This window comes from Leucoraja erinacea, chromosome 5, assembly GCF_028641065.1.
Source record: "Leucoraja erinacea ecotype New England chromosome 5, Leri_hhj_1, whole genome shotgun sequence".
In the NCBI taxonomy this organism is placed as follows: Eukaryota; Metazoa; Chordata; class Chondrichthyes; order Rajiformes; family Rajidae; genus Leucoraja; species Leucoraja erinaceus.
Genome location: NC_073381.1, coordinates 96555506 through 96580335, shown reverse-complemented (window position 1 = coordinate 96580335; position 24830 = coordinate 96555506). Strand labels below are relative to the sequence as shown.

Below are 24830 nucleotides of genomic sequence, written 5' to 3'. Positions count from 1 at the left end.
AAACTCGACTTGACTAAAGAAAAAATCGCTAAAAGGAAATTATCGTTGATGCACATCTAAAATGTTGACTTGGAAAAAAGATATTTCTCAGGTGGTTTATCCCAATGCAATATCATCTGGTAGAAGCATCACACATACCCAAGTATACATTGATGGTACCAAAGTAGAGATGGTTGCTAGCTTTAAGTTCTTAGGTAGAATTATCACCAGCAACTTCCTGGACCAGCCACTTCGAAGCAATGGCCATGAAAACACACCGATGCCTCAACTTCCTTAGAAGGCTTAGGAAGTTCGGCATGTCCTCAACAACTCTCACCAACTTCTACAGAGGCGCCGTAGATTTATCGAGACGCATCACATCTTGTTTTGGGAACAGCTCCATCCAAGACCGCAGGAAATTGCAGAGAATTGTGGACGCAGCCCAGACCATCTGGTTTGGGAACTCGCCAGGACAAGAATTGCAGAGAGTAATTGTGCCGACGCACTATGGGAAACTTCCCTCACCCCACCATCAACAGGACAAAACCGACCATGAGAGACCCTTCTATTGACTCCAGCTGCTACACAAACGCCTCCGCTGCCTCGTGCAAGAGAGGTTGAGCAGCATCATCCCAGAGGCAATTCCTGTAAACGCCCATCTCACCAGGGACTAACTCACAGAATGTTTTTTTCCCTTCTTCTTTTGCACCCGTGAGCTGCTCCCATTTCACTGGGCAAGTATGTGACACATAAAACTTGACTTGACTTGTGAAAACCAAACGCACACCTCCAGATTCAGGGACAGTTTCTTCCCAGCTGTTATCAGGCAACTGAACCATCCCACCACAACCAGAGAGTGGTCCTGAACTACCATCTACCTCATTGGAGAACCTCTTTAAACTATCTTTAATCAGACTTTATTGAGCTTTATCTTGCACTAAAGGATCGGTATACAGTGGACGGCTCGATTGTAATCATGTATTGTCTTTCTGCTGACTGGATAGCAGGCAACAAAAACCCCGGTACACGTGACAATAAACTAGACTGAAATATAATCTGTGTTAATCTGTGCAACTAAGAGCTGACAGAGGAAGATGTAGGCCAGCTAAGAGCTTTGATCAAGTTAAGAGCTTTAAATGCATTCCCCATATCCACTTACACTGTGGCTCATAAAACTTAAATGTAACCAAGGATGTGTTCTGTAATGGAATGTGGACCTCCTGCAGAATGGATTAGAGTCTGAGCCTGGAATGTGGTCTCCAGCGGTCAACCGGAAACAGGCCATTTGGCCCACCGTGCCGACCAGCGATCACCTTGTACACCGTCCTACACTTTACAATTTTACCAAGCCAAAACACCTACAAGCTTGTAGTTCTTTGGAGTGTGGGAGGAAACCGGAGCACCCGGACAAAACGCATGTGGTCATGGGGAGAACGTACAAACTCCACACAGACAGCATCCGTAGTCCTGGGTCCTTGGTGCTGGATGGCAGCAACTCTGCTGCTGCTACACCTTCCCGCCCCAAGTGGGTCTTAGTTAAGAAAGGAACTTAAGGATAAAGTGGAAAGCTTTTAGGACTGAGATGAGAAAAACATTTTTCACACAGAGAGTGGTGAATCTCTGGAACTCTCTGCCACAGAAGGTACTTGAGGCCAGTTCATTGGCTATATTTAAGAGGGAGTTAGATGTGGCCCTTGTGGCTAAAGGGATCAGGGGGTATGGCGAGAAGGCAGGTACGGGATACTGAGTTGGATGAACAGCCATGATCATATTGAATGGCGGTGCAGGCTCGAAGGGCCGAATGGCCTACTCTTGCACCTATTTTTTATGCTTCTATGTTTCTATGAACTGCAGATGCTGGTTTACCCCGAAGATAGACACAAAAAGCTGGAGTAACTCAGCGGGACAGGCAGCGTGTCTGGAGAAAAGGAATAGGTGACGTTTCGGGTCGAGACCCTTCTTCAGACTGAGAATCAGGGGAAAGGGAAATGAGAGATATAGACGGTGATATCAAGAGATATGGAACAAATTAATGAAATATATGCAAAAAAGTAACGATGATAAAGGGAACATGCTGTGGGCTAGATGAGAAAGAGTACAGGCAATGTCTCAACGGGACGACGGTGACGCTGGGGCAACTTGGGTGGGGGAGGGATGGCGAGTGAGGGAATGCCGGGGTTACCTGAAGTGAGAGAAATCAGTATTCATACCACTGGGCTGTAAGCTGCCCAAGTGAAATATGAGATGATGTTCCTCCAATTTGCATTTAGCCTCACTCTGACAATGGAGGAGACTGAGGACAGAAAGGTCAGTGTGGGAATGGGAAGGAGAATTAAAATGTTTAGCAACCGGGAGATCAGGTTGGTTCAGGCGGACTGAGCGAAGGTGTTCAGCGAAATGATCGCCCAGTCTGCGTTTGGTCTCGACGATGTATAAGAGTCCACATCTTGAACAATGGATACAGTAGATGAGGTTGGAGGAGGTGCAAGTGAACCTCTGCCTAACCTGAAAGGACTGTCGGGGTCCCTGGACAGAGTCGAGGGAGGAGGTATAGGGACAGGTGTTGCATCTCCTGCGGTTGCAGGGGAAGGTACCTGGGGAGGGGGTGGTTTGGGTGGGAAGGGATGAGTTAACCAGGGAGTTGCGGAGGGAACGGTCTGTGCGGAAGGTGGAAAGGGGTGGAGATGGGAAAATGTGACTAGTGGTGGGATCCCGTTGGAGGTGGTGGAAATGTCAGAGGATTATGTGTTGTATGCGACGGCTGATGAGGTGGAAGGTAAGGACTAGAGGGACTCTGTCTCTGTTGTGACTAGGGGGAGGGGGAGCAAGGGCATAGCTGTGAGATACTGAGGAGACACGAGTGAGGGCCTCATCTATGATGGGAGAGGGGAACCCCCGTTCCCTAAAGAATGAGGACGTCTCGGATGTTCTAGTATGGAACACCTCATCTTGGGCGCAGATGCGGCGTAGACGGAGGAATTGGGAGTAGGGGATAGAGGCTTTGCAGGAAGCAGGGTGGGAAGAAGTGTAGTGTACATTAGTTCAGTTTGGAGATACAGCATGGAAACAGGCCCTGCAACCCATTGAGTCCACACCCACCATCGATCACCCGTTCACACTAGTTCTATGTTGTCCCACTTTCTCATCCCGTCCCTTTGCACTAGGGGCAATTTTACAGAAGATAATTAACCTACAAACCTATACGTTATTGGGATGTGGGAGGAAACCAGAGCACCCAGAGGAAACCCACACAGTCACAGGGCAAACTACGGTTCGCCAGCTTCCTCACTCCCAAATAAGGGACAAAAGGTCAAAATACGGGACAAATTCCCGACGGCAATTCGTTGACCGACTGGGCCGTGTCTGGGTGAATGATGAGTTGTCCCCGGGTGCTGGACTGTACACAAAGCCCAGCCGGCGGGGCCAGCTGAGGAGTTTTGGCCCGGGCCGCGCGCAAAGTCCGGCGCCCCGTCCAACTCATGAACCGATGATCGGCCATGAGAAGGAGGGGTGGTGGTGTCGGCGGTAAGCGAAGGTCCGAAGGTCGGACAGCTGGCCGGGCTGCCGACCGACGGGGCCACGGGCGAGGCGCTGCTGCTGCTGCTGCTGCACTCCATGGGCTGCACTACGTCGGGACGGGTGAGGCGGGGGCTGGACGCGGCGCTCCGACCCGACAGTCCCCTCGACCCGAGTAGTAGCGGTCAAATACGGGACAGGGGCGGTCCCGTACGGGACAAACCAATTTAGCCCAAATATACGGGATGTCCCGGCTAATACAGGACAGTTGGCAACGCTAGTGAGAACATACATACTCCGTACAGGCAGGACCCGGAGTGAGGTTCGGCCCTGGGTCTCTGGTGTCACTGTGCTGCCCTGTGTAGTCCTCCTCCAATGATAAGCTGATGCTGTCAGGACAGGGGTGCTTAGAGGAGGGTCTCGGAGCTCCCAGTTTCACAGTGCCGGAGGTAGTCACCACATATCGGCTGGATGTCGATAGAAACATAGAAACATAGAAATTAGGTGCAGGAGTAGGCCATTCGGCCATTCGGCCCTTCGAGCCTGCACCGCCATTCAATATGATCATGGCTGATCATCCAACTCAGTATCCCGTACCTGCCTTCTCTCCATACCCTCTGATCCCCTTAGCCACAAAGGCCACATCTAACTCCCTCTTAAATATAGCCAATGAACTGGCCTCAACTACCCTCTGTGGCAGAGAGTTCCAGAGATTCACCACTCTCTGTGTGAAAAAAGTTCTTCTCATCTCAGTTTTAAAGGATTTCCCCTTTATCCTTAAGCTGTGACCCCTTGTCCTGGACTTCACCAAAAAACGGGAACAATCTTCCTGCATCTAGCCTGTCCAACCCCTTAAGAATTTTGTAAGTTTTTCTATAAGATCCCCTCTCAATCTTCTAAATTCTAGAGAGTATAAACCAAGTCTATCCAGTCTTTCTTCATAAGACAGTCCTGACATCCCAGGAATCAGTCTGGTGAACCGTCTCTGCACTCCCTCTATGGCAATAATGTCCTTCCTCAGATTTGGAGACCAAAACTGTACGCAATACTCCAGGTGTGGTCTAACCAAGACCCTGTACAACTGCAGTAGAACCTCCCTGCTCCTATACTCAAATCCTTTTGCAATGAAAGCTAACATACCATTCGCTTTCTTTACTGCCTGCTGCACCTGTCGATGGTCTTCCCAGTACTGTACACTCCTTGGGCTACTGCACTGCCACGCCACTCCCCGGCCACCACCCCTTCTAGTTTAGTTTAGAGATACATCACGGAAACAGGCTCTTCGGCCCACCGAGTCCGCACCGACCAGCGATCCCCGCACACTAGCACAGTGGCGTTGGGAACTACAGTGGCGTTTAAGAGACTTACAGATAGGCACTCGGATATCTTCCGGCAGAAGTTACATGGCCTTCTACGCCCACACCTCCAGACTCAGGAACAGCTTCATCCCCAGAGCTAGAGCTGCTCTGAACCGGCCCTGCTGAGTGCCTCCCGCCCCCATGAAGTGTATTCACCCACATCGACCCAGCACAGACATATTTCCCATTTATCATGTTTCTCGGGGTATCTAAATGTTATTAGTTGTTTAAGCTATGACATTGGATGGAAGCTGCATACCAAATCTCGTTGCACCTTTGTGCAATGACAATAAAAGATATTATTATTATTATTATTATTATTGTTATTATTATGCAGAGAATAGAGGGATAGGGATCACATGCAGGCAGAAGGGATTAGTTGGGGGGCTCGGTGGCGCAGCTGTTGAGTTGCTACCACCACAAATTGTCGGAATACCGCAGCAGCTCAAGCAGCGTCTCCGGAGAACATGGATAGGTGACGATTCGAGGCAAGACCCTTCGAGGCAAGACCCTTCGAGGCAAGACCCTTCGAGGCAAGACCCTTCTTCAGACTGATGGTCGGGGGCTGGGACCTTGAAGGGAACTTGGAAGGAACAGAGGCAGGACAAAGCCTGGCAGGCAAGAGGTTGGGTGTGAGAAGGAACTTCCAAAGTAGACACAAATGCTGGAGTAACTCAGCGGGACAGGCAGCATCTCTCGATAGAAGGAATGGGTGACGTTTCAGGTTCAGGCCCTTCTTCAGTTGATACACATGAAGGGGGGGGGAGGGGAAGGGGGTGGGGGAGGGGGGTCTTTATAGACAGATGGTTTGTGGGTGAAGGATCCAAAAGTAGATGAGGAGGAATTTCTTCAGCCAGAAGGTGGTGAATCTGTGGAATTCAGTACCACCGACAGCTGTGGAGGCCAAATCGATGGGTATAAGCAGAGGTTGTAGGATTCTTGATTAGTACAGGTGTCAGGGGTTACGGGGAGAAGGCAGGAGAATGGGGTTGGGAGGGAAAGGTAGATCTGCCATGATTGAATGGCGGAGTAGACTCGATGGGCCGAATGGCCTAATTCTGCTCCTGTGTCTCATGATCACACAACCTCATCTTGTTCATCAATGTCCTTCTGGAGAGGAAGAGTTATGAGTGTTTAATTGTCATTTGCCCTGGGAACAGAACAATGACACGCTCACTTGCTGCTAGTAAAGAAAGCGAATGGTATGTTAGCTTTCATAGCAAGAGGATTTGAGTATAGGAGCAGAGAGGTTCTACTGCAGTTGTACAGGGTCTTGGTGAGACCACACCTGGAGTATTGCGTACAGTTTTGGTCTCCAAATCTGAGGAAGGACATTATTGCCATAGAGGGAGTACAGAGACGGTTCACCCGACTGATTCCTGGGATGTCAGGACTGTCTTATGAAGAAAAAATTGGATAGACTTGGTTTATACTCTCTAGAATTTAAGAGATTGAGAGGGGATCTTATAGAAACTTACAAAATTCTTAAGGGGTTGAACAGGCTAGATGCAGGAAGATTGTTCCCGATGTTAGGGAAGTCCAGGACAAGGGGTCACAGCTTAAGGATAAGGGGGAAATCCTTTAAAACCGAGATGAGAAGAACTTTTTTCACGCAGAGAGTGGTGAATCTCTGGAACTCTCTGCCGCAGAGGGTAGTTGAGGCCAGTTCATTGGCTATATTTAAGAGGGAGTTAGATGTGGCCCTTGTGGCTAAGGGGATCAGGGGGTATGGAGAGAAGGCAGGTACGGGATACTGAGTTGGATGATCAGCCATGATCATATTGAATGGCGGTGCAGGCTCGAAGGGCCGAATGGCCTACTCCTGCACCTAATTTCTATGTTTCTATGTTTCTATTCTTACACACATTAAAATTGAACAAAACAACAAATAAATATTCAATAAATCATCAGTTATGCAAGGGCCCTAGGGATCAGGTAACGTGATCACTCCTGAAACACATCTCAACTACTGCAAGCCTGTACACATCAGAATACTTTGGATGGGTGCTTGAAATAGCCCCACCTTCAGAATACAAGAACGCACCTTTAGAAAGGAGATGAGGAATGAGGAAGTAGATGAGAAACTTCACCACCGGGTGGCGCCCATAATGGCCGCCTCGCCAGCAGTCTGTCTTGTCCCTTCTCTGTTTTTATTATTTTAAGTATGTCTTGAATGTTTGTTTTAATGTCTCTTGGTATGTTTTATGGGGGGGGTAGGGGGGTTATCGGGGGAAACGTTTTCCAGTCGCTGACCTCGACAGAGATGTGATTATTCTCCGTGTCGTATCTCCGTCCCCCCTGCAGCCTACAACATGGAGTGATGCGGCCTTTCCCAAAGACCGGCCCGGAGCTCCAAGCCAAGGGCGCGGCGTGGACTTACCATCGGGATCTTTTGCCGAGGATCGCCAGTGTTGGAGCTCCGATCGCGGGGCCTGTGGACTTCAACACCGTGAAGCCAGCGGTCTCCGGTAAGAAGCAGCCGACTCGGGAGCTCCATGCCGTAGAGTGTTCTGATCCATCCCAACGCCGGAGTTTCCATCATCCCGACGAGAGGGCTTGGACATTGGACCGTCGGTAACGGCCCCGTTCAAAGGCCCCGACCACGGGTGAACAAAGGAGGAAGATTGACTTCCATCACAGTGAGGAATGTGGATTCCACTGTGGTGGATGTTTATGTTAAACTTTATATTATGCGCTGTGCGTCTTGTTGTGTTTTACTTCGTATGGCTGAATGGTAACTCAAATATTATTATACCTTAATTGGTTAACGCAAACTTGATCTTGAACTTGAACTTGAGGAGGAATTTCTTTAGTCAGAGGGTGGTGAATCTGTGGAATTCATTGCCACAGACGGCTGTGGAGGCCAAGTCAATGGATGTTGTTAAAGCGGAAATCAACAGATTCTTGATCAGTACGGGTGTCGGGGGTTATGGGGAGAAGGCAGGAGAATAGGGTTAGGAGGGAGATAGATCAGCCATGATTGAATGGTGGAGTAGACTTGATGGGCCGAATGGCCTAATTAACCATATAACCATATAACAATTACAGCACGGAAACAGGCCATCTCGACCCTTCTAGTCCGTGCTGAACACATATTCTCCCCTAGTCCCATATACCTGCACTCAGACCATAACCCTCCATTCCTTTCCTGTCCATATAACTATCCAATTTATTTTTAAATGATAAAAACAAACCTGCCTCCACCTCCTTCACTGGAAGCTCATTCCACCCAGCCACCACTCTCTGAGTAAAGAAGTTCCCCCTCATGTTACCCCTAAACTTCTGTCCCTTAATTTTCAATTCATGTCCCCTTGTTTGAATCTTCCCTACTCTCAGTGGGAAAAGCTGATCCACGTCAACTCTGTCTATCCCTCTAATCATTTTAAAGGCCTCTATCAAGTCCCCCCTTAACCTTCTGCGCTCCAAAGAATAAAGCCCTAACTTGTTCAACCTTTCTCTGTAACTTAGTTGCTGAAACCCAGGCAACATTCTAGTAAATCTCCTCTGTACTCTCTCTATTTTGTTGACATCCTTCCTATAATTAGGCGACCAAAATTGTACACCATACTCCAGAATTGGCCTCACCAATGCCTTGTACAATTTTAACATTACATCCCAACTTCTGTACTCAATGCTCTGATTTATAAAGGCCAGCACACCAAAAGCTTTCTTTACCACCCTATCTACATGAGATTCCACTTTCAGGGAACTGTGCACAGTTATTCCCAGATCCCTCTGTTCACCTGCATTGTTCAATTCCCTACCATTTACCATGTACGTCCTATTTTGATTTGTCCTGCCAATATGTAGCACCTCACACTTATCAGCATTAATCTCCATCTGCCATCTTTCAGCCCACTCTTCCAACTGGCATAAATCTCTCTGTAGACTTTGAAAATCTACTGAATTATCCACAACCCCACCTATCTTAGTATCATCTGCATACTTACTAATCCAATTTACCACACCATCATCCAGATCATTGATGCCCATGACAAACAACAGTGGACCCAACACAGATCCCTGTGGCACCCCACTCGTCACTGGCCTCGAACCTGACAAACAACCATCCACCATTACTCTTTGGCATCTCCCATTCAGCCACTGTTGAATCCATCTTGCTACTCCACCATTAATACCCAACCATTGAACCTTCTTAACCAACCGTCCTTGAGGAACTTTGTCAAAGGCCTTACTGAAGTCCATATACACAACATCCACTGCTTTACCCTCATCAATTTCCCGAGTAACCTCTTCAAAAAATTCAAGAAGATTAGTCAAACATGACCTTCCAGGCACAAATCCATGTTGACTGTTCCTAATCAGACCCTGTTTATCCAGATGCTTATATATATTATCTCTAAGTATCCTTTCCATTAATTTGCCCACCACTGACGTCAAACTAACAGGCCTATAATTGCTAGGTTTACTCTTAGACCTCTTTTTAAACAATGGAACAACATGCGCAGTACGCCAATCCTCCAGCACTATTCCCGTTTCTAATGACATTTGAAATACTTCTGTCATAGCCCCTGCTATTTCTACACTAACTTCCCTCAATGTCCTAGGGAATATCCTGTTGGACCTGGAGACTTATCCACTTTTATATTTCTCAAAAGTGTCAGTACTTCCTCTTCTTTGAATCTCATAGTTTCCATAGCTACTCTACTAGTTTCCCTTACCTCACATAATTCAATATCCTTCTCCTTGGTGAATACCGAAGAAAATAAATTGTTCAATATCTCCCCCATCTCTTTTGGCTCTGCAGATAGCTGTCCACTCTGACTCTCTAATGGACCAATTTTATCCCTCGTTATCCTTTTGCTATTAATATAGCTGTAGAAACCCTTTGGATTTACTTTCACCTTACTTGCCAAAGCAACCTCATATCTTCTTTTAGCTTTTCTAATTTCTTTCTTAAGATTCTTTTTACATTCTTTATACTCCTCAAGCACCTCATTTACTCCATGCTGCCTATAATTATTGTAGATCTCTCTCTTTTTCCGAACCAAGTGTCCAATTTCCCTTGAAAACCATGGCTCTTTCCAATTTTTACTATTTCCTTTCAACCGAACTGGGACATAAAGATTCTGTACTCTTAAAATTTCACCTTTAAATGTCCTCCATTTCTCTTCCACATCTTTCCCATAAAACAAACTGTCCCAATTTACTCCTTTTAAATCCTTTCGCATCTCCTCAAAGTTAGCCTTTCTCCAATCAAAAATCTCAACCCTAGGTCCAGTTCTGACCCTCTCCATAATTATATTGAAACTAATGGTATTGTGATCACTGGACCCGAACTGTTCCCCAACGCATACCTCTGCCACCTGACCCGTCTCATTTGCTAACAGCAGGTCCAGCACTGCCCCTTCTCTAGTAGGTACTTTTATGTATTGCTGCAAAAAACTATCCTGCACACATTTTAGAAACTCCAACCCATCCAGCCCATTTACAGAATGTGTTTCCCAGTCTATGTGGGGAAAATTGAAATCTCCCACAATCACTACCTTGTGCTTACTACTAATATCTGCAATCTCCTTACATATTTGCTCTACCAATTCTCGCTCCCCATTTTGCGGTCTATAATACACCCCTATAAGTGTTGCTACACCTTTCCCATTTCTCACTTCCACCCAAATAGCCTCCCTAGACGAGCCCTCTAATCTATCCTGCCAAAGTACTGCTGTAATATCTTCCCTGATAAGCAATGCAACACCTCCACCTCTTGCCCCTCCAATTCTATCACACCTGAAGCAACGAAATCCTGGAATATTTAGTTTCCAATCACAGCCCTCCTGCAACCATGTTTCACTGATCGCCACAACATCATACTTCCAGGTGTCAATCCAGGCTCTAAGTTCATCCACCTTTCTTACAATGCTCCTAGCATTAAAATATACACATTTAAGAAACCCACCCTCTCTTATTCTCTGTTTATTGTCTTTTTCTTCTCTCTCCCCTACATTTTGGGTCAGAGTGCTACCCTTCTCTGCCTCCTGCCTCACACACTGACTGCTAGCTTTCCCAATTCGAGTCCTTCCCCCCAACCATACTAGTTTAAAGTCTCCCCAGTAGCCTTTGCAAATCTCCCCGCCAGGATATTGGTCCCCCTCGAGTTCAAGTGCAACCCGTCCTTTCTGTACAGGTTGCACCTTCCCCAAAAGAGGTCCCAATGATCCAGAAACTTGAATCCATACCCACTGCACCAGTCCCTCATCCACGCATTTATCCTCCACCTCACTCCATTCCTACTCTCACTGTCGCGTGGCACAGGCAGTAATCCTGAGATTGTTACCTTTGCGGTCCTTCTCCTTAACTCTCTACCTAACTCCCTAATTCTTCTAGAAGTTATGAACGTACACTAAATCAAGAGATCCAACGACTGAAGTGAGCATAATACAAATAATACATTATACAACTACAAATACATAACACTGGAGGAACTCAGCAGGTCAGGCAGCGTCTGTGGAGAGATTGATCAGGTGGCCTTGCAGGTTGGGACACTTCTTCAGACTTCAACATTAAGGAAGGTCTCAACCCAAAAGACTAGGCTTGTATTCACCGGAGTTTAGAAGGATGAAGTGGCATCTGATAAAAAACATATAAAATTATAAAAGGACTGGACAAGCTAGATGCAGGAAAAATGTTCCCAATGTTGGGCGAGTCCAGAACCAGGGGCCACACAGTCATAGAATAAAGGGGAGGTTCATTTAAGACTGAGGTGAGAAAAAACTTTTTTCACCCAGAGAGTTGTGAATTTATGGAATTCCCTGCCACAGAGGGCAGTGGAGGCCAAGTCACTGGCTGGATTTAAGAGAGTTAGATAAAGCTCTAGGGGCTAGTCAAGGGATGTGGGGAGAAGGCAGGCACGAGTTATTGATTGGGGACAATCAGCCATGATCACAATGAATGGCAGTGCTGGCTCGAAGGGCCGAATGGCCTCCTCCTGCACCTATTTTCTACGTTTCTATGTAACCCAAAACGACACCTGTCTATTCCCCTTCACAGATGCTGCCTGACCCGCTGAGTTCCTCCAGCACTTTTGCGTTTGTCTCTGGGTTGCAGGCAGCGTCTGCAGTTCTCCACCATGAAACACCGAGCTCACTGACCTCTGCAGACGGTCGCTCCACCAGCATTTGTCCTGGGGCTTTTGCTCTCCTTTTGCTAACTTCGCTCCCTCTCGGCTTGCCCTTTCCAATCGAGGCCACGGAGAGCGGGGGGGGGGAGTCCAGCGGCTGAACGCCACGCTTAGATATCCTGCCACACGAAACTGGCCTGGTGTCTCGGGGCAAGAGCTCGTATAAAATGCAGCCAAGCCATTCAGTGAAGGCAAAGTAAACAGGAGCAGGTGAAGAACACACAGCGCTGCCTAGCAACCATGAATATTAGTTGGCAGTCAGAATGTGGCAGGGATTATATCTGAATAGGACCAACACATCACATAATTACTGCAGGCCTGCGGGCAGGTCGTCGTTAACAGTGTGTGTACCTGACAACAGACACAGCAGTCTTTGTTCTTCTCTGTTCCGGGGATTTACCATTGCTGAAAGCAGACACAAATAGCCGGAGTAACTCAGCGGGACAGGCAGCGGCGCTGGAGAGAAGGAATGGGTGACGTTTCGGCTGCAGTCCCTTCCTCAGCACGACCCGAAACAACTCCCATTCCTTCTCTCCAGAGACGCTGCTGTCCCGCTGAGCTAGGAAAGATGTCAACAAAATAGAGAGAGTACAGAGGAGATTTACTAGAATGTTGCCTGGGTTTCAGCAACTAAGTTACAGAGAAAGGTTGAACAAGTTAGGGCTTTATTCTCTGGAGCGCAGAAGGTTAAGGGGGGACTTGATAGAGGTCTTTACAATGATGAGAGGGATAGACAGAGTTGATGTGGACAAGCTTTTCCCACTGAGAGTTGGGAAGATTCAAACAAGGGGACATGACTTGAGAATTAAGGGACAGAAGTTTAGGGATAACATGAGTGGGAACTTCTTTACTCAGAGAGTGGTAGCAGTGTGGAATGAGCTTCCAGTGGAAATGGTGGAGGCAGGTTCGATTTTATCATTTAAAAATAAATTGGATAGTTATATGGACGGGAAAGGAATGGAGGGTTATGGTCTGAGTGCAGGTATATGGGACTAGGTGAGAGTAAGTGTTCGGCACTGACTAGAAGGGCCGAGATGGCCTGTTTCCGTGCTGTAATTGTTATATGGTTATATAGATGCTGCCTGTCCCGCTGAGTTACTCCAGCATTTTGTGTCAACCTTCAGTGTAAACCAGCATCTGCAGTTTCTTCCTACACGTTTACTATTGCTGCATACACAGGTGGTCACTTGCCCAAATAATATTCCAAACAAATCCCACACTCCGACAGTCTACTGCACGGATTCTGGAGAAATCCCAATGGAAAATATCGGACGAGTGTACGAGAGTAAAACTGGCTACAACACTATTCCACACTTTATCTCCTCTTCCCGTTTCGCAAGGAAGTTGGAACAGTGCAGCAGCACAAGAACAGGCCCTTCGGCCCACAATGTCTATGCCGAACATGACGCCTAGCCCACCTCTTATCTATGGGAACGACAGACACAAAGTGCTGGAGTAACTCAGCGGGACAGGCAACATCTCTGGAGGATATGGATAGACTCAGATTCAGATTCAATTTTAATTGTCATCGTCAGTGTACAGTACAGAGACAACAAAATGCATTTAGCATCTCCATTGAAGAGCGACATAGCAAACGATTTGAATAAATAATAATAAGTAATCCTCCGTCAGGGGGGGGGGGGGGGTGACCCCACTACTGGCAGTCTTCCGAGGTACCCATGTTGAGTAGAGTGACAGACCGCTCCCTCCATAAAGAATTCTCCCTTCCCTCTCGTACCAACCCCTCCCTGGTTCTTGCAACCGCAACGAGAGAGTCCCTGTAGCGCCGTTCAAGGACCCAAGGATCGGTAGGACAGGGTAATCTCAGTCCAACCTCATCTATTTCCCGCTGGGGTGAGAGAGGTTGGGCGATCATTTCGCCGACTCCCGCCCTCCCACTCCAGTCCGGTGGCTCAGCACTTCAACTCCCTTGGCGATGCTGAGCTCCCTCCGCAGACAACGCTTGCTTTGGACAGACTCAATGGAGGGGAGCGTGGAACCGGTGATGCATTGGGCAATTTTCACCACCCTCTGCAATGCCTTCCGGTCTTGGAGGCAGAGCAGTTGCCATACCATACTGTGACGTCGCCAGTTGGTAAGGATGCTGCTGCACTCGATGAGTTTCTCCAGCTTTTTTTGGTAGAAGTTCACCAGGATGGAGGTGACGTTTCGGGTCGGGACCCTGCATCTGACTAATTGTGCAAACAATACTACAATGCACAACACACCCAAAACTGCAATGTAGTTGAAGGGACAGAGCCGGCTGTGATCTTTGAGAAGGCTGGCTCCGTCCTGAGGTTGGAGTTGGATTCACTGGTGTCCGGAAATCCTGGGAGGGTCGGGGACTGTCCGCCGTGTTTTGACAATCCCCCCCCCCCCATGTTTTGTGACCTGGGCGCTACAGACAGTCCCAGGTCGCCTGCCTGCCTGCCCCAGGACTGGCTGCAGCGCTCGGGTTGCAAAAACTAATTGAAAACAAATACGCCTGCGGGCCGGATGATTTTGGGTTACGGGCCTGATCCGGGCCGTGGGTTGCCAACCCCTGTCCTAGATGTTAGGCCTCATTGTGTCCCCCACATGTTTTAAAAGCGATTTCCGTCCATGACTGGAGATAATCTTGGAGAGGAGGATGCTCCTCAAACTGCGGAGCATCCTGTACAATACAGCTCACCCACCTCCATGACCTCACTGGTCAACCTGAGGAGCATCTTCAGCAACAGACTGGTTCCACCAAGATGCAGCTTTCCACTCGTCACTTTAATTTCATGTTTCATGCAGTTTGTTGCGTTTTATGACTATTGGCAGATCATAGAAACATAGACAATAGGTGCAGGAGGAGGCCATTCGGCCCTTCGAGCCAGCACCGCCATTCATTGCAATCACGGCTGATCGTCCCCAATCAATAACCCGTGCCTGCCTTCTCCCCATATCCCTTGACTCCACCAGCCCCTAGAGCTCTATCTAACTCTCTGTTAAATCCATCCAGTGACTTGGCCTCCACTGCCCTCTGTGGCAGGGAATTCCATAAATTCACAACTCTCTGGGTGAAAAAGTTTTTTCTCACCTCTTAAAGTTTTAAATGGCCTACCCTTTATTCTAAGACTGTGGCCCCTGGTTCTGGACTCGCCCAACATTGGGAACATTTTTCCTGCATCTAGCCTGCCCAGTCCTTTTATAATTTTATATGTTTCTATAAGAATCCCCCTCATCCTTCTAAACTCCAGTGAATACAAGCCTAGTCTTTTCAATCTTCCCTCATATGACAGTCCCGCCATCCCAGGGATCAATCTCGTGAACCTACGCTGTACTGCCTCAATCACAAGGATGTCCTGCCTCAAATTAATCAATTTCCCTCCTGGGATAAATAAAATTATATCGTATCATATACATCTGACTAATTACGGGAGGGGGAGGGGCAGAAAACAAGTTGGGAGAGAGGAGGGGAAGGACAAAGCCTGGTGGGTGGATACAGGGGGGGGGGGGGGGGGCAGGGTGGTTGATAGGTTGTTGGTTAGACAGAGGCCACAGACGGGGAAAAAGAGAAGGTGTGAGACAAAAGAGTCGTGAATTGTGAAGCTGGAAGAATGATCGTAGGTGGAAGGGGGGGGGGGGGGGGGGGGGGGGAGGGGGGAGGCCCTGTAGTAGTTCATTCCAAAAGTGAGTTCAGGTGGCACGGAGAGCGGGTAAGCTCGGGGCCCTGTCCCACGATACTCAAGTGTCATTCCAAGAGCTCTGACGAGCCGAGTTAAATCTCCGAAAAAAATCGGGGAAACTTGTGGTACTCGAGAATGCCATTATGCAGCGGGATACGTCGGAGCTCGGGACTTGTCTCTGTAGCGGCTCATCACGCTAACGGCAGGTACTCGGGAAACATGTTGAAAAATGTCCACGAGAGCCCCGAGTACTGACGAGCGGCCATTACCGTAAATCTCCGAGTTCGAATCAGGGCAAACTCGGGGAGAGCTCTTGAATTAGCTCCGACAGTGGGACAGGGGTTTTAAGGCTGAGGTTTTGGTGGAAGGAGAGAGAGAGAGAGAGAGAGTTTTGTCGTTACCCAAAATTGGAGAATTCGATGTTCACACCATCGTTAGGTTGCAAGCTACCCAAGCGGAATTTGTGGTGATGTTCCTCCAGTCTAGGGCAGCACAGAGGCGCAGCGGTAGAGTTGCTGCCTTACAGCGCAAAAGATCCTGCTTTCATCCTGACTACGGGCGCTGTCTGTACGGAGTTTGTACGTTCTCCCCGTGACCTGCGCGGGTTTACTCCCAGTGCTCCAGTGCTCCCACACTCCAAAGACGTACAGGTTTGTAGATTAATTGGCTTGTGTAAAATTGTCTCCAGAGTCCAGGATAGAACAAATATACTGGTGGTCGATGCAGACTCGGTGGTCCGTAGGACCTGTTTCCACGCTGTATCTCTAAACTAAACTAAACCGAGCGTGACCTCACTTTGGCAATGGAGGAGGCCCAGGACAGAAAGGTCAGTGTGGGAATGCGAGTTCAAATGGTTGGCAGCCAGGAGATGCAGTAGACCTTGGCGGAACGAGCTATTCACACAGGCCCTTTGTCTGGTGATAACAACTAGCGCTGTTGGCTTAGTCAATGGTTAACCTCCCAGACTGGGTCACTTGCATTCAACACAATATCAAAACAAGATCCAACCACCGATAGTGTTAAGACAGAGCCCGTCCGAGTTTTTTCCCGTAGCATTGAACTGTTGTGAAGTCTATTTTTCCCCACTCCTCCCATTCCCACAACGTACAGGGTCACTGATGAGGCCGAGCTTGGGAAACTATAGTATGGGAACAGGCCCCTTGGCCAACATCACATCTCAAGAGTGATTCACTATCCCATGTACTGACAACAGAAGAATTCAATTCTTACTGGCAGTAGCTTAACAACCTGCAAGCAAAATATTCTTAGATAACATATTTGAACAAAAACATTCAATAATTTAATAACCCCATTGTGTAGGGAGTTTGTGCGTTCCCCCCGTGACCTGCGTGGGTTTTCTCCGGGTGCTCCGGTTTCCTCCCACACTCCAAAGACGTGCAGGTTTGTAGGTTAATTGACTTTGGTAAAAATTGTAAATTGTCCCTAGTGTGTGTAGGATAGTGTTAGCTTGCGGGGATCGCTGGTCGGCGTAGACTTGGTGGGCCGAAGGTAGACACAAAATGCTGGAGTAACTCAGCGGGACAGGCAGCATCTCTGGAGAGAAGGAATGGGTAACGTTTCGGGTCGAGACTGAATGGCCAGTTTCCGCACTGTATCTCCAATGTATAAGCTGAACAATACTAATACAAAAATGGACAATGGAAGAGCCGGCGTGGGAGGACCGTCATGTGGGGGGTAGAACAAAGGGGGTACTTTGTAAGCACCCTTTATGGGTGACTATTTGCATACCTTGGGTATGCACGCTAAGAATTTAACTTTGACTTGTCACGTGTGAGAATAAGGGATTCAATTCAAGTCAAGAGAGTTTATTGTCAGTGTTTAAGAAGGAACGGCAGATGCTGGAGAATCGAAGGTTACACAAAAAAGCTGGAGAAACTCAGCGGGTGCAGCAGCATCTATGGAGCGAAGGAAATAGGCAACGTTTCGGGCCGAAACGTCTGAAGAAGGGTTTCGGCCCGAAACGTTGCCTATTTCCTTCGCTCCATAGATGCTGCTGCACCCGCTGAGTTTCTCCAGCATTTTTGTGTACCTTCAGAGTTTATTGTCATGTGTCCCAGATAGGACAATGAAATTCTTGCTTTGCTTCAGCACAACAGAACATAGTAGGCATGAATACAGGACAGATCAATGTGCCCATATACCATTATAGATATATATATATATATATATATATACACACATATGTAATGGGCTATTAATGTTCAGAGTTTTGGCCAAACCGAGTTTAATAGCCTGGTGGCTGTGGGGAAGTAGCTATTCCTGAACCTGGACGTTGCAGTCTTCAGGCTCCTGTACCTTCTACCTGAAGGTAGCGGGGAGATGTGTGTGTGGCCAGGATGGTGTGGGTCCTTGATGATACTGCCAGCCTTTTTGAGGCAGCAACGGCGATAAATCCCCCTCGATGGAAGGGAGGTCAGAGCCGATGATGGACTGGGCAGTGTTTACTACTTTTTTTTACCACTTTCAATTCAAGCTCAAAGTTCTTAGTGCAACAAAATACAGTCCATAGTTTAATCCGTGTATGCTGAGTATGCCTGTGCCAAACATGATGCCAAGATAACTAGTCTCATCTGCCTGCATGTGCACAAGCCTCCATGATTGCATCTGCCTCCATCACCACCCCGAACAGCACGTGATTCCAAGCACCCAACACTCCAACACTCCTGACCTGCTGAGTTACTCCAGCACTCTGTGAAACGTCACCTATCCATGTTCTCCACAGATGCTGCCTGACCCGCTGAGTTACTCCAGCACTCTGTGAAACGTCACCTATCCATGTTCTCCACAGATGCTGCCTGACCCGCTGAGTTACTCCAGCACTCTGTGAAACGTCCCCTATCCATGTTCTCCACAGATGCTGCCTGACCCGCTGAGTTACTCCAGCACTCTGTGAAACATCACCTATCCACGTTCTACACAGATGCTGCCTGACCCGCTGAGTTACTCCAGCACTCTGTGAAACGTCACCTATCCATGTTCTCCACAGATGCTGCCTGACCCGCTGAGTTACTCCAGTACTCTGTGAAAACATCACCTATCCATGTTCTCCACAGATGCTGCCTGACCCGCTGAGTTACTCCAGCACTCTGTGAAACATCACCTATCCATGTTCTCCACAGATGCTGCCTGACCCGCTGAGTTACTCCAGCACTCTGTGAGTTTAGTTTAGTGATACAGCGTGGAAACAGGCCCTTCAGCCCACCGAGTCTGCACTGACCAGCGATCCCCGCACATTAACACAAGCCTACACGCATCAGGGACAATTTACACTATACCAAGTATACAGACCAAAGCCAATTAACCTACAAACATGTACGTCTTTGGAGTGTGGGAGGATACTGAACAGAAAGGTCAGTGTGGGAATGGGAAGGGGAGTTCAGGTAGGTTTTGGCGGACTGAGCGGAGGTGTTCAGCACAACGAAAGCCTGCGCTTGGTTATATCGGTGAGATATTGGAGGAACAGCACCAGGTATTTCACTTGGTCAGCTTACACCCCAGCCGTATGAACATTGACTTCACTAACTTCAAGTAACCCTTGCTTTCCCCCTCTCTCCATCCCTCGCCCTTCCCAGTCTAACTGTCCCAGATTACATTTTATAACTGTTTCCTTTGTTTTTACCTTCTCCTATCTAACAATGATCTATTCTACATTTTCCTTGAACTGCTTCACCTTTCATGTCTCGTTTTCACGCCTTACCCTCCCATATCTCTGCGTCTCCCTCTCCCCTGACTCTCAGTCTGCAGAGGGGTCTCAACGAAAAATGTCACCCATTCCTTCTCTCCAGAGATGCCGCCATATAAACATTTGCGAGAATAATCCCAGGAATGATTGGGTTACCATATGAAGAGCGTTTGACAGCACTGGGCCTGTACTCGCTGGAGTTTAGAAGAATAAGAGGGGCGGGGGAGTAATTGAAAAGTACAGAATAGTGAAAGGCCTGGATAGAGTGGATGTGGAGAGGATGTTTCCACTAGTGGGAGAGTCTAGGACCATAGACCACAGCCACAGAATAAAAGGACGTACCTTTAGAAAGGAGATGAGGAGGAATGTCTTTAGTCGGAGGGTGGTGAATCCGTGAAATTGTGGAGGCCAAGTCAATGGATATATTTAAGTTGCAGATTGACAGATTCTTAGTTAGTACGGGTGCCAGGGATTATAGGGAGAAGGCAGGAGAATGGGGTTAGGAGGGAGAGATAGATCAGCCATGATTGAATAGCGTAGACTGGATGGGCCGAATGGCCAAATTCTGCTTCTGGAACATATATAGCTGACCTCAACTTTCCTTTCTCAAAAGACTATCTTGGTGGACTGACAAGAAACTGCAGATGCTGGAATCTTGAGGAAATTACAAAGTGCTGGAGGAACTCAGCGGGTCGGACATCATCTGTGGAGAATGGGCAGATAATGTTACGCTGCCTGTCATTTTTTCCCACAGTTACTATTTGATACAAATCGTTCAAATCATAACGGAACTGAGGACATTCTCATCCAGTCACAACAGCCTCTTCTGGATAAAGTTTGTACATTCTCCCTGTGACCATGTGGGTGGCGCAGCGATAGAGTTGTTGCCTCACAGCGCCAGAGACCCTGGTTTCATCCTGACAATGGGAGCTGTCTGTGCGGAGTTTGCACGTTCCTCCAGTGACCGCGTGGGTTCATCTCTGGGTGCTGCGGTTTCCTCCCCCATTTCCAAAACGTGTGGATTTGTAGGTTAATTGCAGTTGTATAGGGCTCTGGTAAGACCACATCTGGAGTATTGCGTGCAGTTTTGGTCTCCTAATTTGAGGAAGGACATCCTTGTGATTGAGGCAGTGCAGCGTAGGTTCACGAGATTGATCCCTGGGATGGCGGGACTGTCATATGAGGAAAGATTGAAAAGACTAGGCTTGTATTCACCGGAGTTTAGAAGGGTGAGGGGGGGATCTTATAGAAACATATAAAATTATAAAAGGACTGGACAAGCTAGATTCAGGAAAAATGTTCCCAATGTTGGGTAAGTCCAGAACCAGGGGTCACAGTCTTAGAATAAAGGGGAGGTCATTTAAGACTGAGGTGAGAAAAAACTTTTTCACCCAGAGAGTTGTGAATTTGTGGGAATTCCCTGCCACAGAGGGCAGTGGAAGCCAAATCGCTGGATGGATTTAAGAGAGAGTTAGAAAGAGCTCTAGGGGCTAGTGGAATCAAGGGATATGGGGAGAAGGCAGGCACGGGTTATGGATAGGGGACGATCAGCAATGATCACAATAAATTGCAGTGCTGGCTCAAAGGGCCGAATGGCCTCTTCCTGCACCTATTTTCTATGTTTAGGAAAGACATTCTTGCCATAGACGGAGTACAGAGAAGGTTCACCAGACTGATTCCTGGGATGTCAGGACTTTCATATGAAGAAAGACTGGATAGACTCGGCTTGTACTCACTAGAATTTAGAAGATTGAGGGGGGATCTTATAGAAACTTACAAAATTCTTAAGGTGTTGGACAGGCTAGATGCAGGAAGATTGTTCCCGATGTTGGGGAAGTCCAGAACAAGGGGTCACAGTTTAAGGATAAGGTGGAAATCTTTTAGGACCGAGATGAGGAAAACTTTTTTCACACAGAGAGTGGTGAATCTGTGGAATTCTCTACCGCAGAAGGTAGTTGAGGCCAATTCATTGGCTATATTTAAGAGGTAGTTAGATGTGGCCCTTGTGGCTAAAGGGATCAGAGGGTATGGAGAGAAGGCAGGGATGGGATACTGAGTTGGATGATCAGCCATGATCATATTGAATGGCGGTGCAGGCTCGAAGGGCCGAATGGCCTACTCCTGCACCTATTGTCTATGTATCAATGTTTCTTATGTTCATTATCTCTAGTGTACATGATGTACAAGTGGATAACATAGAACCAGTGTATGTGTGATCATTAGTTGGCGCGGACCTGGTGGGCTGAGGGTCTGTATCCACACCGTAATTCGAGAAACTAATAAAAAGCTTTTTAAAGAAATGTAGGTTTCCTCCCAGGCCCCAAATACTGAGAATCACACAGCACGGAAACAGCTGCTTGAGGCCAACTGAACCAACCCGGCCGAGATGACCCAGCGCTGGTATCGCTGGGTGATCGTGACACTGTGGGCCGAAGGGCCTGTACCCATAGACAGGCACACAATGCTGGAGTAACTCAGCGGGTCAGGCAGCATCGCTGGAGAGATGGAATGGGTGACGTTTCAGGTCGAGACCCTTCTGCAGACTTGTCTTTCAATAGACCAACGCCACCGTTGCCGATGGCTCAAGTGTTGGCCAACTCCCCCTGCTGGAGAGTTACTTATACAACAGCAAATGACAACACCATTCACTCTCAGGATGTTAGCTGCAATGACAGGGTGGCACAGCGGTAGAGTTGCTGCCTCACAGCGCCAGAGACCCGGCTTCAACCCTGCGGGTGCTGTCTGTACGGAGTTTCAACCTTCTCTCTGCGACCGCGTGCGTTTTCCCCAGTTTCTTCCCACAATCCGAAGACCTGCCGGTTCGCAGGTTAATTGGCTTCAGTAAATTGTCCCTAGTGCGTGTCGGATGGTGCTAGTGTACGGGGTAATCGCTGTTCAGCCAGGACTCGGTGGGCCAAAGGGCCTGTTTCCGCGCTGTACCTCTAGTGTAAACAAGGAGCGAGAAGTTAGGGCTCAGCTTATACCATAGTGTGTGGTGTTGAAGGCTAAGCTACTGGGATGGAATTTGAATGGGCAGACCATTCCCAATAATGTACACTTTCCGTTTTCTCACACGTCCACCTGTCCACAAGCAGGAAAAAGCACAAAGCCCACGTGATACAAGCTCACACGTTACAGGAGTAGAATTAGGCCATTCGGCCCATCGAGTCTACTCCGCCATTCAGTCATGCCTGATCTCTGCCTCCTAATCCCAATTTCCTGCCTTCTCCCCATAACCCTTGACACCCGTTCACAGAAACATAGAATATAGGTGCAGGAGGAGGCCATTCGGCCCTTCGAGCCAGCACCGCCATTCATTGTGATCATGGCTGATCAAAAATGTGTCTATCTCTGCCTTACAAATATCCATTGACTTGGTCTCCACAGCTCTCTGTGGCAATGAGCTCTCTGACTAAATAAGTTCTTCCTCACCTCCTTTCTAAAAGAGCGCCCTTTAATTCTGTGGCTACGACCTCTGTTCCTAGACTCTCCCACCAGTGGAAACATCCTCTCCACATCCACTCTATCCAAGCCTTTCACTACTCTGTAAGTTTCAATACAGTAACTGCGCCTCCCTAGTGTAGCAGTGAATGGCAGCAAAAGCAGACAAGGCAGATGAGAAAGAACAATAATGAGACAGGGGGATTATTATTGGGCCTTGATTCACAAACTCTAAACATTACAGTACAGTATAACCAGACGGAATTAAAATTGCTCCAATTGTAGTGTCAAATGGCTTGAGACTATATCGCTCTCTAGGTAGAAGATGCTATCAGTCCAATTGCAAGCAACCCAAGCTGTTGGGATCCTCCCGGGATAGAGAATCACCATGCTAATCACAAAGAGAAAAGGGATTAGCTTCCTCCTAGGCAAATTTCAATTCTCATTTGAAGAATCGGAACACTCCTTCACTAATTTGATGGCCTGCATTATTCAGGAGGAAAACCTGGCATTGTTTTCTCTGGAACGTCAGAGTTTGAGTTTGACAATAGACAATAGATGCAGGAGTTGGCCATTCGGCCCTTCGAGCCAGCACCGCCAATCAATGTGTGATCATGGATCATGGCAGATCATCCCCAATCAGTACCCCGTTCCTGCCTTCTCCCCATATCCCCCGACTCCGCTATCTTTAAGAGCCCTATCTAGCTTTCTCTTGCAAGTAGAGGCAGAGAATTCCACAGACTCACAACTCTCTGTGAGAAAAAGTGTTTCCTCGTCTCCGTTCTAAATAGCTTAGCCCTTATCCTTAAACTGTGGCCCCTGGTTCTGGACTCCCCCAACATTGGGAACATAATTTGAGCTTGAGGTGAGATCTGATGGTTGTGTGTACAATTATGAGAGGCATCGATAAGGCCGACAGTCAGAACCTTTCCCTCAGGTGGAAAGGTCAAAGGCTAGAGGGCACTCGTTTTAAGGTGAGAGGAGCAAAATGTAAAGAAGATGTATGGGGTAAGCTACTCATTTAAATACTGAGGCATTTATTATACACACGCAGGGAGGGTGATGTCTGGAACATGCTGCAGGGGGCATGGTGGAGCCATATGATGAGGACATTTTAGAGACTTTTCGATAGGCACATGGGCATGGATCACTCACAGGCAGAAGAGATTCATTCAATTTGGTATCAATTTGGCATTCATTTTTGTTCAGCACAGACATTGTGGGCTGAAGGATATTTTTCAGCAAAGTACACTTCCATGTAAAACTCAAATCCTGCATACACAATTGGCAGAATTATGGGTTATAAAATACCAGTAAGTTTTGAAATTCTTATAGGAGACTCAATCTGGGTGTCAAAAATGGGAGGAAAGTCCTCTACTTTGGTATTTTAAATTATGTCAATCAAAATTATTCTAATTAGTGTTTATTCACATTGACAACAGAAAATAATGCTTTACTCCAATGCACACATAGATAGTAGCAAATAAGCCATCTGTAATAACAGCATTTAAAAGGCATTTGGACAGGTACATGGATAGGACAGGTTTAGAGGGAAATGGGCCAAATGCAAGCAGGTGGGACAGGTGGAGATGGGGGCATGTTGGTCAGTGTGGGCAAGTTGGGTCGTGGGGCCCGTTTCCATTTTGTGTGATTCTATGGGTCTAGGCCAGTGTTTCTCAACCCTTTTAAGGGGCTGTCCCACTGCTGCAACCTAATCTGTGAGTTTAGAAGAGTTTGCCCTCGACTCAAACTCGCAGCATGGTCGACACTTGGAGGTCCTTGGAGGCCGCTGGAACTCTCCTTCATGCTCAAGGGAAGTTCCCGCATACCCGCGGGTAGACAAAAGTGCTGGAGAAACTCAGCGGGTGCGGCAGCATCTATGGAGCGATGGAAATAGGCAACGTTTCCGGCCGAAACCCTTCTTCTGACTCAGTTTGGTCAAGGAACATTTTTCAGCATGCTGAAAAATTTTCCGCGAATAGAAATTGGTCGGCATGGTTCTTTTGAATTCGTAGTGCAGTGGAGTGGGGTCGCTATGTAGT

The 24830-nt window shown here is 47.7% G+C and overlaps 1 protein-coding gene across 2 annotated transcripts in view; it reads right to left on the bottom strand.

Annotated features, from left to right (window-relative positions):
- The window catches only part of LOC129697612 (TOG array regulator of axonemal microtubules protein 2-like), a 105715-nt gene that overhangs the window by 72482 nt on the left and 8403 nt on the right, over nt 1-24830 (bottom strand). The window contains exon 1 of one of the 2 annotated variants that reach the window (XM_055636314.1): nt 16046-16596. The exons of the other annotated variant lie outside the window; for it this stretch is intronic. The gene's annotated coding sequence lies outside the window, so the exon portion shown is untranslated. Of the gene's footprint in view, nt 1-16045; nt 16597-24830 lie in introns of those variants that run through there. 2 annotated transcript variants of the gene reach the window in all.